Genomic DNA, 14,080 nt, shown 5'->3' with positions numbered 1-14,080 from the left:
GTTAGCAGATATCAAAATCAGTCTTCAATCCAGATATTGCTGTAATGTTTTAGTACTTAGTTTAATTTAAAATACAGATTTTCCAGGTTTTGAAAAATGTATTACATCTTCAGACAGAAATGCTAAACATTCATAAAGAAATGATTCAATGCAAAGAACCCCCAAAATGTACATTGAGCCAGATGACCACAGTTTGGCCATAACTGAAAAAGAAAATCATATAGCCTAAATGTGTAATTTAGAATTTACAGAACCTTCACATTCATTCCAAGTCTCAAGTACATGGAATTGAATTCTGTGCTGTGGAATATAAGTTTTTGTATAGGTCTGCTTCCCTGGCATTGCCTTGTGTTAAAATACATTAACATCTGCCCACAGATAGCAACACATGACTTGCACCCTGCCTCTATGGGCTAGTGATTTTTGTTCCATTCTGTTCGCAGAATGCCGTGTCCTTTTGTTTCCACTTCTGAATTTCAGTGTAATACTAATCTCAGACTAAGGGGAGAAGTGCTTCACAAATTGATTGTTTACTTCACATCCATGAAAGTAAGGAAAGGAAACATAAAATAGTCTCTGCTTCTGTGTCATGGTGTTTAGGAGACAGGCAGGCAAAGCGGTGGCTTACTGGATGATTAAGACCAGTACCTTCACAAATCTACAATTTCAAGGAATTATAAAGAAGCTATGATAAAAATGACTGATCTATTGCCTTATTTAGGTATTTAAACTTTTAGCTACCAGCATTGTCACTGTATTTCCATCAGTAGCTTAGTATAACTTCCTTGTTCCATTAAAAATACCCAGAAAAGTTATATTTAGGGGAAAGGTTGAACAACCTTCTGAAAGTCCATGGCTGTGGAAAGGTTTTGATCTGCACTTTGAGCAGCAGATGATGTGAATATAGATTGCCAGCAGGAGAGAAAGTACCAGAATGCATAACTGCAGAGAGTTGATCAGAACACTTAAATGGAATTTAATTGTATTAAAATATGCTGTTTCTTCACAAAGTTAAATTTTAACAGAGTCATACTTAAGTGAGTCTCTTACATGGTGGAGCTGTGGATTTAGGTCCATTCACTGCCAAATTCATGGTAGGAAAGCTACACTTGCAGGAGCTGGGCACTTGTCTGCCTTGTGTCTCAAACTAGCAAGCCGTGCTCCTTCTGATGCATTCACAAGAACATTCAAATGATTTTGCTTTCACTCCAGGTTTTGGAATCTTAGGAGCGGTTTCAAAATGGAGCTTCTCATTCCCCAGTTAGAAGTTGGTGAAACCACAGAGGAGTTTGAGACATTTCTGACAGGAAGTCTGGAGTTAAACTTCAGGGAATCATTTTATGTGTGAAGATCTGACTCCCTGAGAATCATATTCTGAAGTTTTATTTTGGTTTTAGTAGGGAAGCAGCCCTTCAGTGTCTTTGAGAGGAGGTATTCCATGGAAGTTACAATCTAGGGGAATTAAGAGATGTGTATTTACATAGACTATGACATAGCTTTGCCGCTGACCTCTTCCCTTTATGTCTTATTTGGGTTCTGGTAGTCTTCCATCAAAAGGTTCCAGCAATATTAATTAATGCCTAGTGTTGAAATCTATCACCAGACTACATTCAAAAGCCAAGTCTAATTTGGCCCCACTCCCAGATTCTGTTCCAATCACTTTGTGTTGCTTCAGAGAAAGCCAGTCTAAATCTGACATATTCTGCCACTTGCCAGTCTTTCTTTATAGGTGACTCCTCAAAGCAACATCACAGTGTCATCTCTACCTGCATTCATCACTTCTTTATGGATTTTGATATTCAGCTTATGACTATAAGGTTACCCATTTTAGTGTGGCCATCTTTGGAGCCTGCAGTGCCATTGAGAGCTACATGATGTATTAATGTGTCCTGGGAAATCCTTCTAGTGAGGATCATCCCCTTATTCAGGGGAATATAAAGATCTTTGAGGCTGACTGTCCTAGTCTGGCCTCAGGCAGTACTCTGTTGCTGTTAAATCAATATTTTTTTTACCAGCCATTTCAGCTATTGTTTGCCTATTTTAAACACAACAGACAGTCTTGTCTCTGTTTGTCACACTTGAGAAGGATATAAAAAATACAGAGCCCAATCTAAAGTGATTTTATGATAAATTTGAACTTAATCCTGTACTTTTGCAATCAAAATGTGTCATCATGGAAACAGCAGAACTGCTCCATCTGTTTATGCAAGTAGTTTTGGCTAAGAAATGCTCAGATGGAGCCTTTGTAATTCAGGAGCCTTAGTAATTCAGCATAATTCTGTAGGGTTAAGACGAGCACATGTTAGAACACTGCTTAGCATCAGTACTTAGAATACAGTACCTTATTTAATTAGGGGACAAGTAGTTCTTAAGTATTTCCCCACTGCCAGGAAGTGCCATTTCTTTTCTGAAAGCATGTAACCTACATCTGTGAAATCCCATTGTTAATGTTTCTAAATTCAGATTCCCAACATGTTTGGAAATGGCTTTCAACAATGATCTCTAATGTGCCGACTGGCAGTCTGAGCCTAGGAAGATATAGCATAATTCTTAAAACTCACTGATTGCTACCAGCCATACTCTAGATGAGTATGGAAAATATTTAGAGGTCCGGTCTGGAGCATGCAGAAAAGCTTTTGGTATTCTAGTGATGAAGGGGTGTGGTTCTTTCCTGCTGAAGATAAGCTGGCCTCACTGATCAGTCCTACATGATTAACTTCATGGCGATAGCATAATCAAGGGCTGTTAGAATACCACTCACTGCTTTAACGTTGCTTATTGAGTCTGAAGGACATGTTGTCTTGCTCTTGTGCCAGAAGCGTATTAGATCTGCAGAGCCTGCAGCTTTCTGTCAAAGGGTGTCCGTGACTACAATATGAGACAATAGATGGTTCCTCAACATCATCAGCCAACTTGGCTCTTGCTCTCTGATCACAGGATCTTTTGCAGGGTCAAATGACAGAAAAGCAAATTCAGCACTGCTGCTTTTCCAGAAGTCTGGATGTTTCTGCAAAATACCCTAAACCCCATGAATATCTCTACCTACAGATACGCATACATGCTATTGAGAACAAAAATCTGTACATCAGATTACAGTTAGATTGCTTTCTATAACCTGTTTTTAATGCTCCTTTCCTCCTATGATTTTGGCTAGATATACAGCTTTCTGTCCATCTTGGCATACAAAAACTGCTGTGATTTTTGAGAGACATGTAAAATACGAGCGCACAGGTTTGCCATGAGCCTGTGTAAGGCGTAACATTACAATGTTTTCTTTGTAATAGTTGTGTGTGTATATGCTTGTACCCTTAGGCAATCAGAGTGCTCAATACAGGAAATGAAGTTCACTTGCATTCACTGGTGGAGCTGATGAGGCATGCACATCTGTGGTCTGGCTCTGCTTTGCCCAGTGTTTGCTTAATACTCTTTCACACAGTCATAACTTGAATTCTTAATGATATTAAAAATAGGCATGTAAATATTTTGATTCACCCATGATCCTAAAATGAACTTTGGGTTCATTTGGAATAACTCATAGAATTGCTAAGGTTCAGATCACAAATGGAAAAATTAATCACTTACAAACCTTAGTTGGGAACAAGCTGAGCTGATTAGTGACAGTCATTACTTTGTTTTTTATCTTATGTCTTATCCAATGCTTGATACTTGCTTTGTCTTATGGAAATAGTAGGACAACCAAAAGCTGGAAATATCATCAGATCTGATAATTTGACCAGATATTAGTGTATTTATTTCAGTTTTCTGGTTTTGTGGAAGACAAAGTATAGCCAATTTTTTGTAGAGTCTCATAACAGATTGTGAGTTACAAAAGGCAGCAGGCTGGGAATTGAACTGTGTCTTCCAAGGCTAAATAAAATGGCTGCCCACTATTTCTCCTCCCCCTCTGTAATCTAGTGCTGGTTTTAGTGAATATACCGTTAGTACACTGCGAACTAAAAGAAAACCTTGAGAAACAATATTTTTCTGTCTTTTTTTGTGTGTTGGCAAAATGCAGCTTGCCCCCCTTCTCATCAAAGGAAGCTATTTAGAGATTTTATTTGTTACACCATCAGAGACACTGGGAGGGGAGGGGCATGAGATATCAAAAGTCTGGCACCAAAGCAGGTAAGAGGGCATGAAGGTACTCAGAAATTCCAGTCTGGTAGTAACTTCTCTATGTGGTGCTCAGCAGCCTTCCATAGAGAAGGATGAAATGATTAAATAGAAACTGTCAAACCCTCAGGACACTTTTCAGGCACTAGATGGAAAAGGAAGAGGAGAAAGAAAAGAAGAGATAAGAGGGAGGAACACACCCAGAGACAGCATGTTGTAGACAAAGTTTAAAACCATCTTCAGCAGCAGCTCAGATTGAAGAAAATGAAGTTCCTCTAGTCCTACTACTCTGTCCAGTCCACTTCATAATGGCTAGGGGTTAGTCAAATATGCAACTTTAACTTTTCCCTTTGTCAAACCATTGTTTTTCCCAACATCGGTACCCTGCTATGTTTATTATTATTATTATACTGGGGACCTGAGAGGCAGCCTGGCTGAAAAACTCCACAGATGCCTTGATGACCTGAATTTTGTTTCCTGCTAAGTCACTGCCTGGATGTGCATGTTTGTGCAAGTTGCTTTATGCCTGTGCCTCCTTCCTAAAGTATCAAACAGAAATAATGAAAGTAAGCTCTTTGGATTTAAACCTTAGCATTTCTTGTTTGTATCTTACTCTCTGCTTTATCCCTGCAGGATACAGATTGCAAATTTTATTGATATGAGATAAAAAGTGCCTAGAGTCTTAAATCCTGCATGTATGGTTTTCTGCCTTAAAACAGATGATAAAGGATCAATAATCTTATTACGAATCAGGATTCTCTCGCAGAAAAATATTCATGCAAGGAAGTGAATAGTTGAGTTTAGTCATCTGGCAGTTCAATAATTTATTTGGAAAATAAGATCAAGAATCAGCCTCTCTGATATAGCAAGCAATCGTTCCCATTAATGTATATTAGCATTTTTTCAGTTTAGAATAGAGTTCCAAATAGGCTGAAAATGACTCTGCAAAAGTCATTTTGCAGAAGACAGACTCTCATATGAGATATTGACAAACAGGCTTGAAGAGTTCCATGTTATTAGATTTTGCATATAGCAGTTGCTGCAAAAAGCGATGCGCTGCATAAATAAAACACTATGTTTTGCATTTAATTTTAAGGCACAAAATAGAGTAAGTCACAGGGGTACATCAATATCTATGATATATTTATAAGTCATTATACTGATCAAAACAGTATCTAGAATACCATTTCAGAAAAGCTGTAGCAATATTTTGTCTTAAGATATGAAGGTGTCCTTCAGGCATATAAAGATGGCTTTTCTTAAAGAGGAAACAAAAGAAAAATAATTTTCTCACTTTTGCATTCTGTTTGGAAGAAAGCTCAATATGTTCTACTAGCCGTTAAAAGATTAACTTGTCATTACTTTTATTTTTGTTTGTTTTCACACTGTAAATGTCTACTAACTAGGAATTAATGCTTAAAACTCTGATGTAGAAGTAATTTTAGAATGAAGTACCTGTGTGTTGATGGTATTGTGGTAAATGACATTTTCCTGCTTTAATCACCAGTGAAACGTTGAAATTTTTAATTATTTTTTTAAAGTCTGCAGTACTACATTGCAGGTTTCACAGAATATATCTTAATTAATGTCAATGAAAGCAAGAGCTTGTTCTCATCAAGGGGTCATTCTGTATAGTATCATTTAGCTGTCTGGCTATATTTTTATAAAAATCCTCTGTGCAGACCACTTGCTGTTGGGGAAAAAACAAAGAGCTCCTTTTATCTAAGAAATCTCCTCACCCCCTGAAATATATTTTCACAGAAATTCCAGTCGCCTACTTTCCCTTTTTATCTTTCAGCCTGATCCAGAGCCTGCTGAAATAATCAGATTCCAGCAGACTAAGGATCAAGCCATCGAGACAGGAGTTTTGTCTGACACTGCTTTACAGAGATGACTCCTGTACTTCTTTCTGGGCTGTTTCTGAGTGACCACAAGTACCATGACAGGGCCCAGTGCTTGTGATTTTTCATATATAGCCCTTCTCCCCACCTTTCACTTGGCTCTGCAGCAGAGCTTCACCTCTATTGACAGGCCTGTGCTTTCCCTTAGGTCTGGGCTGAATTTATTCTTCCAACTCAGCAGATTCCCACTACCAAAGAAATGCAGGTTTCATATACACTGGCTTTGGAGTTTGCTCTCACAAAGATCCATTTGTCTGAGAATTATAAAGGTGCCAAGAGATGTGGCAGTTGCCATAGCAACAGTTACATAATTGTGTTAAATACCAGACTAAATACTATAAGGAACATGGGCCGCTGGTAGTTTTCATTAATTTAATGTTCCTTTTTTTGGGCAAAGTGTGCCTTGTAAGTTTATTCACTGTAAGTATAAATGCCTAGATCAAATGTGTGGGTTAGCTTTCCTTCTATTTCTCTCAGTATGCAACTTCAGCATGTAAATGAGAAGTACTTGGATATTTAAGGAGAGAAAAATGGTCTTATAGACTGGAAACATGAATAATTGACTGTGAAACAAGAAGGTGTTAGCTTCTGTGAATGTTCAGTGCTTTTCTCCATGAGTAATATATATTCAGATTTTATGTGAGCTAGGGAAGTGTTTATCCATGAAAAGGGACTTTGTGCTTTTCAGTAGCAAGCAGAGCTATGACAATTGCAAAACTTGTCTGACAGTAATTCAAAGGTAAAATGAGATGATTTTTTTTAAACAAATGAAAACTTGTTAATCATTCCAGATTATTAACAGAATAATGAAAGATGTCAGGCAAAAATATTCTAAATTAATTAATTTTATTAAAAAAGTCTAAACCCATAATTTCTGTCAGCCCTGATCTGCATTTAGACTTCTCAGTTAGTTTCACTGTTGCTTGATGGCCTTCTCATATAAAGTTTTTGTGGAAGCTCAGAACTAAATGCAGTTCTGGAATGCAACCAATTTTATCATATTTTCTTTTAAATCACACTTAACTCTTAACTTTCATCCATAAGACTTAATGGCAAAGCTTTCATAAATTCAGTAAGACATATTATTCAGAGATTGCTGAAGTCTTGTATCTGAACTAAAATTCACCCTGGACAGTGTGCCAAGAAAATATCAATTTACCTTCTGACCCTAAAATATTTTTATGAGAGTTTGAATGGTAGACAAGTTGTGTGAAGACATTTTGAATTGAATTAGCTTCTTTCTATGATCTAAGGATGCTAACTCTCCTTTATTTATTAAAAAAAATCTACTAAATTTTGTGTGTGAGTGATGGATCATCATGTATTGACATATAATTCTTTTTCAAGTTATTATTATTTTGAGTCCAGCGTGAAAACATTCTGATATAGACAAAACTATGCCAATCCTATGTGCTAATTTCCATAGACTGCTGGAGTTCTGTGGAAATTTGTGCCAGAGGTATGGGGAACATTTAAAAGAACCATTTGGAAAAGGTTTAAATTCAAAATTCATTGTAGTAAATGAGCATATAAGTGGGAAAGCAACAGACTAAGCATGATTTAGTAGAACATTAAGCAAGATCATAAAGGATAAGTAGATGCCTCTTAGGACATGTAATATCTTTCATTTATAATGCAGCTTTCATCCTGTAACATCCTTAAAGTGTAACTGTTAAGTACACAGAGAAAGAATATGCGTGTGCATGTCTATATACATACGTCTGTAAGAAGAGGTATTTGCATAGATATGTTTATCGTTGATACTTATTTCATAATATTTTTTCACATCAGGATAGTAACAGAGTAATTTTTAAATAAGGAGTTTGAGAAAAGAACATGGTGATTTCTGTAAGATATTAAAATCTCTGTGACATCCTTAATGTCCTCAGATCCATAATGAACAAGAAGTGTCACAGAAACCAGAAGAACCTGTGAGACTTCTGTCCATTTCTTCCATTGTTGTTCTCTCATCTGACATGCAGGAATGATGCAGTCCGCATATGACAACTACCCCAGTTTCACCAGAAATACCTTAGATTTATTAAGGAACTGAGACATTTCCAAGAGGAGATCAAACTAAGTTGTGTTCAAAACTAAACTCAAGGTTCTTTTTCACGTCAGAGACACAAAATATTGCTGGTGTTTTCTCCAGTATAATCTTTTCCATCAGCTTTGAGATACAGGTTGGATTTGAGAGAGAGCCATAATAGAAGAAATTATTCACATGAAAAGATGATTCCCTGAGTAAGAATTTAGTCATTTCTCTCCATCAGATACATCAATAATCATCTCTAATGATTGTCCCAATAGTTCCATGCTGGTTTTCACAAACCTGAAGGAACATTTATTATGGTTATTACAGTAGCACTTATCTCAGCACACGTCTTAAGCATTTAATGGAGCATCACAGGGTAAAAGTCTACATTTGTCCTCCCCTAAGAACTGATTCTGCCTCTACAAGGACAGATGGCTCCTTCCAGACCTAAAATTCCTTAGTAGTTGATCATCACAATCCTGTTGCTTTTAAGAGTAGTCCTTTGCATCTTTTGTATACTTTAGAGTTAGATTTCTTAAATATCTAGAATAACTTGGCAAGTTAAAGCTTAATATAATTTGGTACCTCCATGATAAACAACTCTGCTAACATTTATAGTCGTCTTAGTGTTATTAATCATCCAGGTCCTCACTTTGCATTTCACCACTAAATCAAAATGAATAACCTTTGCATTAAGCAGTTAATCCATCTTATAAAAAATAGTTTTATTCATTGTTTATATATTTCCCCCACTTACTGAGAGGGCACCTAGGGATGGTGATTGCACAGGAAGAGAGTGGAGGGGCAACAGGTCAATTTGAACTGGCAAGTATTCCTGCAACGCACAGTAATTGGCTGCTGCTAATAATTTTGGTACCATGAAAATTCTGCATTGTCCTTCGTTACTATGGAAAAGATAGATTCTTGTGTAAGGCAACTGTTCTAGTAAGAAAGGAGAGACTGAATTTGGCCTCTAGTTTCTTAACAAACTCACTATGACTGTTTGGTGCACAGCAGGAAACAGGAAGTTTCCTGATGAGTAAGAAGAAATTTGTTGAAATCTTTTTTAGAAAGTGTTCTGGTAACTTGCTTAAATTCTAGCAGCACAAAGTCATTTGGTCAGCAACTGTTCAAACTACCCTGAAAGGGATGCACTTTTATTTACCTGCAAGTCAGCAAATACCCTTGTGGTGGGTGATGTTCGATACTTGGACCATTTAGCATGTGTTTGAACTCACCAAGAAATTATCTTGAAATAATTTTATCTTTTGTTTCCTTTCTATCTCTAGAATTATCTTGTGGCTTTGTGATAAATGAATCATGGGTGTAGTATATGTGTTTTTTTAAGATAAGGAATAGATTATAATGTTTTCAAAATGAGCTGGATCTAGCTCTTGGTGTACTGGCCTTCTTGTGTCTAAATTATGTGATCTTAGTACAAGATTGTAACTTCTCTTTAAGACAGTGTCTTTAAGACAGGTTACTCTTTAAGACAGTCCTTTTTTATATCATCAATCAGAAACAGGCTAAATGTTTAACTTTATTTTAAGTACATTTATCTATATAATGGTACTAATCACACTGGAGAACTACTGAATATTTTATGTGGCCAAGTACAAGTTCTATGGTTAATGTCAAGGTAGTGTGGATGGCCTGTTAGTATCTTTTTGGTGTTTATTTTGTGGTGTGTGTGTGTTGGTTGTTTGTGGGTTTTTGTTTGTTTTTGTTGGCTTTTTATCTGTGTGGGGTGGGGATTATTTCTTAGGTTTTTAAATTTTTTTAATGATCTCTGTCAAACGTGTTGTGACATGACCTGTGCATTCACAATTGGAAATTTAAAGTCTCAGTGTGTATGTGAACTTTGTCTTCACATTACTCACGTGAGTATGCATGTCAATATTTTCTGAGGCTTTAAGGACTTTGTTAATAAGAAACATCAATAAGAAACATTACAATTAAGCGTTTTCATATCCTCCTGATGACCAGTGTCTTTTTAGAGTTACTAGAAGCAGCAGGCATGATACATTCATCAATTGAAGATTTATACATTTTGCAGATTTAATAATAATTTAGAAGTTATTAAAAATTAATATTTAAAAATTTCTTCTAGATCCCACTTATGCTACATGTTAATATGTTGAGTGTTTATGGGGGGGCTTTGCCCTTTGGCTTTTTATACAGTATTGAACTCTGTTCTATGTTGAATAAAGATGTATCCTCTAATGACCTGGAGGACGGATGATAGTAAAATGCCTTTTGGGATCTGGAAGACTGAACCAAAAGTTGATTTTCAGATATTGTCATAGAATTTTTTTGCACTGGGATTTCAAGGGTATAATTCTATGAAGTACTGGACTCTCCTAGGAGATCCTGAAAACTTTATGCATGCATTGATATTAGCGCACATTAGTATCACCCAACTTTTTTGACTACTCCTAATAAAAAATACTAATAAGAAATCTGCGTTGCTAATAGTTTAAAAGGCTGTCTCAAAATGCAAATGGTTTTCTTAAAGCGCAGATATGTGTTGTTAAAAAAACATGTCAGCCCCTATGAAATGGGACACTGGAATGCTCTTGTGAGATGTATTATTTTGATTTGGATATCATTGAACTCTCTAACAAAAATGCCAGTAAACTCAATATTCTTGATTGCTTGACAATTACTACACTGTAGCTTCTTCTCTGTGCAGGAAGAATATTCTTATACCTGTCACTTTTTTTTTTTTTTCTCTGAAGACGAAACAAAAAGTCTACTCGTTTGATAGGAAATTCGTGACTTCTGAAAGACTGTATGAGTAGACAAAAGTCCAGGTGGGACCAGATGGGCTCAGACATCATGCTTTCCTGTGGTAGCACGTGGTAACAAGACCATTCAGACTAGACCTTCTGTTCTTACTGATGTTCTTGCTGCAAACTCTAAACCCATTCCTTAGATTAAAATGATTATTACACTAGTATTCTGTATTTTTTTCTACCAGCCTCTGCAACAGCCTGCTAGAAATAAAAAACTTAGAGTGAATTCCTGATTTAGGTAATAGGCATTTCATTATTTGTTTTCATACTGGCTCAGTCAACATCCATTGGTTGTAGATTCATTCATTTACTGTCATTAACTGTATAAAAAATGGAACCTCCATACTGAGAGGTCCATTGGAACTGTTCACATGTATTTAATTTCCAGCAGCATCTTTAAAAATATTACTAATATATTATAGAGTGGGATATCTTTCAAGAGAGACTTTAAAACGTATTATTTTCAATGCATACATTGTAGGTTTATGTTGAGAAATATAAGAATATAGATAGGGTTATTTTACTAAGAAAGAGGAAAAATGTGACTTTTTTCAACAAAGTCACATTCTTGCTCTTTAATCAAAATTGTAATCTTAACATTGATAAAACTGATTGTTCTATCCACTCTGTTTCAATAATGCCTGCAGTTTGATACTGAGCAATTTATGTTAGTTTCCCCCTCCTTTTGGTTTTCAACAGAAATGAGTTTTTTCAACAGTAGTTTGAAGGAAAAACTGTCAACTTTTCTGTGCAATAAATATGATACAAAATTCTACCCATTTCCTGGCTTTGGGAGTTTTATTGCCATGTGAATCATAGAATCATAGAATCATAGAATAGTTATGGTTGGAAAGGACCTTAAGACCATCTAGTTCCAACCCCCCCCAGCCATGGGCAGGGACACCTCACACCAAACCATTTCACCCAAGGCTGTCCAACCTGCCCTTGAGCACTGTCAAGGATGGAGCGTTTACTGCTTCCTTGGGCAACCCATTCCAGTGTCTCACCATCCTCACTGTAAAGAACTTGTTCCTTAAATCTAACCTGAACTTCCCCTGTTTTAATTTGAAGCCATTACCCCTTGTCCTACTGCTACAGACCCTGATGAAGAGTCCCCCTCCAGCACCTTTGTAGGCCCCGTTCAGATATTGGGAGGTTGCTTTGAGGTCTCCATGCAGCTTCTCTTCTCCAGGCTGAAATTACTCAGCCTGTCTTCATATGGGAGGTGCCGAAGCCCACTCCATATCCTTGTTGTATTGAGGATTTCTCCCATCTCTGCCAAAAAATATATGGCTCCTTATTGCATATGTAGCTATGCATGGCAGGTTACATAACTTTTTGACTTTATCTGGATACAACTTTATTTCCCCTGTGCCACCATATTGTGTAGTCCTTTTGTGGTTTGCTCTCTACCCCCACTCCCTAAAACCATCCTTTTAAAGCTTATGTGGTCCTTAAAGCCAGAAGAGTCTGTTGTGCTTCATATTGACCCTCAAATCAGGAATTAAGATAGAGGTAGGGGTAGGGAATGTTAAAACTTCAGTTTAAAGATTAAAAGTAAAAACTGGGGAAGATTTGACTCTGAATGGCTCACATCTGCAACAGTCAAACTCGTTAACAAAGTTGCGTGCATATGTGATGTAAGGCTTGAAGCTTACAACTTACAGGGTTGATCTTAGGCATGATTATTCGCAAAACCGTGTAATTAATCTGTCATAGGAAAACATAGCAGTACACCAAATGCAATCTCCATTAAGTCAACAGGAGTCATTCCACCGATTTTAATGAGCTTTGACTCTACTCATAAATCTGCTATGAGGAGTGTCCAAATCAAAATTTATTTGAGGGTGACCTTGATGTTAATTGTTAGTGCTTCCATGTTTTTTTAATCACCAGGAAAACGGAATGTGTTATTGGGGCTATCATATTGTACAGCCCTTTCCATTGGATACTGTTAGTATCAAGTTTATATACATAATAATTGTGCATAATGTTAGTGGGCAGTCACAGTATGCTGGTTATATTTTGTGTCTATGAAATATGAAAAAAATATTTCTGTAGTTATTTTTAATGTTGATTGTGCCTTCAGCTGAATCCCTGCAAAATTAATGTTTTTTTTTGGTCAAGTAGCTCTTTAGAGGATCTCAGAAGTTTCACATTTATTCAGTGGCTTTTAATGCCAGATTTTGTGTATTGACTATAATTACTTTAAAATTTTATCTCAAATTTGTAAATACCATAAGGCAGATTCTGTTCAGTCCTGTGATGTTTAATAAACTTAACATCTGTCAAAAAAGTTGAATCATCCGTATTCAGTTAGAAGAAAAATATGATAAATATATTAGAAGTATAAAGGGAAAAGATTCTTTTAATATTTGGCTATTAAACAGAAAAGTATCTGGCTTATTTGAGGGACGTAATTACTGTATCTTCTAGTGGTACAAAAGTATGGGATAGAGACTTATGAGAGAGAAATTATTTTGGTTTAGTTTAACAGCTTTCCCACTTCCTTGTCACTGCTGGTAATTATTGTGTCCTTTTAGTTGGCATTCAGTACATTAGGATGTATTTAGGATCATTTTATTAACTGAAAATGTGTTTCAGAGCAATGGTGAATTAGATAAGTGACTTGATTAAGACTCAGTCTTTAAAATTATAAAATGAGAAAATAAGTCGATGGAAATGAATCTTGCCTCTAGACAATCAGAAGATAAGACTCTGGTTTCTATTGTAAGGTTATATGTTTAGAAGAATTAAGGGAGAGTGCAAATCCACTCAGCATTTGCATTATTTCTCTGTCATTTTACTGTAGCAGTAGAGAAGCACAGTCAAGAATGGTGACTTTTGAGATCTTATACATTTAGTGAAAGACAGCATCTCTCCAAAGAGCTTCCAGATAAAACAGAGGATGGGCAAAAGGAAAAAGTGTTATGATATTGACAGTCTTCACTTTTATACCTCTCTGCCTCAGATATCTCTCTGTAAAATGGAGATACTCAATAAGTATATTAAAGTTACTCAGATACGGGGCAATAAGGAACTTTTACCTTTTGCTGGTGGAGAGCTAGCTATTTTGAAATTAAGGCTATTACACTTAGTTGTTTGATTTAACTCTGCTACAAGCCATTCACTTGATAGTGTAACTCTGAACTCAACTTCAGGGATGCATGAAGTGGCATCTTGGAGGTCTTTTCTGAAGCCTGCAGTTTACCAGCTAGAGTTTTGTGACTTTGGCT

The 14,080-nt window shown here is 36.4% G+C and overlaps 1 protein-coding gene across 3 annotated transcripts in view; it reads left to right on the top strand.

Moving 5' to 3' along the window:
- The window catches only part of CDH13 (cadherin 13), a 533,860-nt gene that overhangs the window by 180,490 nt on the left and 339,290 nt on the right, over window positions 1-14,080 (top strand). The window lies entirely within an intron of this gene.

The sequence above is a fragment of the Lathamus discolor genome, chromosome Z (genome assembly GCF_037157495.1).
Source record: "Lathamus discolor isolate bLatDis1 chromosome Z, bLatDis1.hap1, whole genome shotgun sequence".
Taxonomy (NCBI): Eukaryota; Metazoa; Chordata; class Aves; order Psittaciformes; family Psittacidae; genus Lathamus; species Lathamus discolor.
The sequence above is the reverse complement of the archived record's forward strand: the minus strand, read 5'-3'. Positions and strand labels throughout refer to the sequence as shown.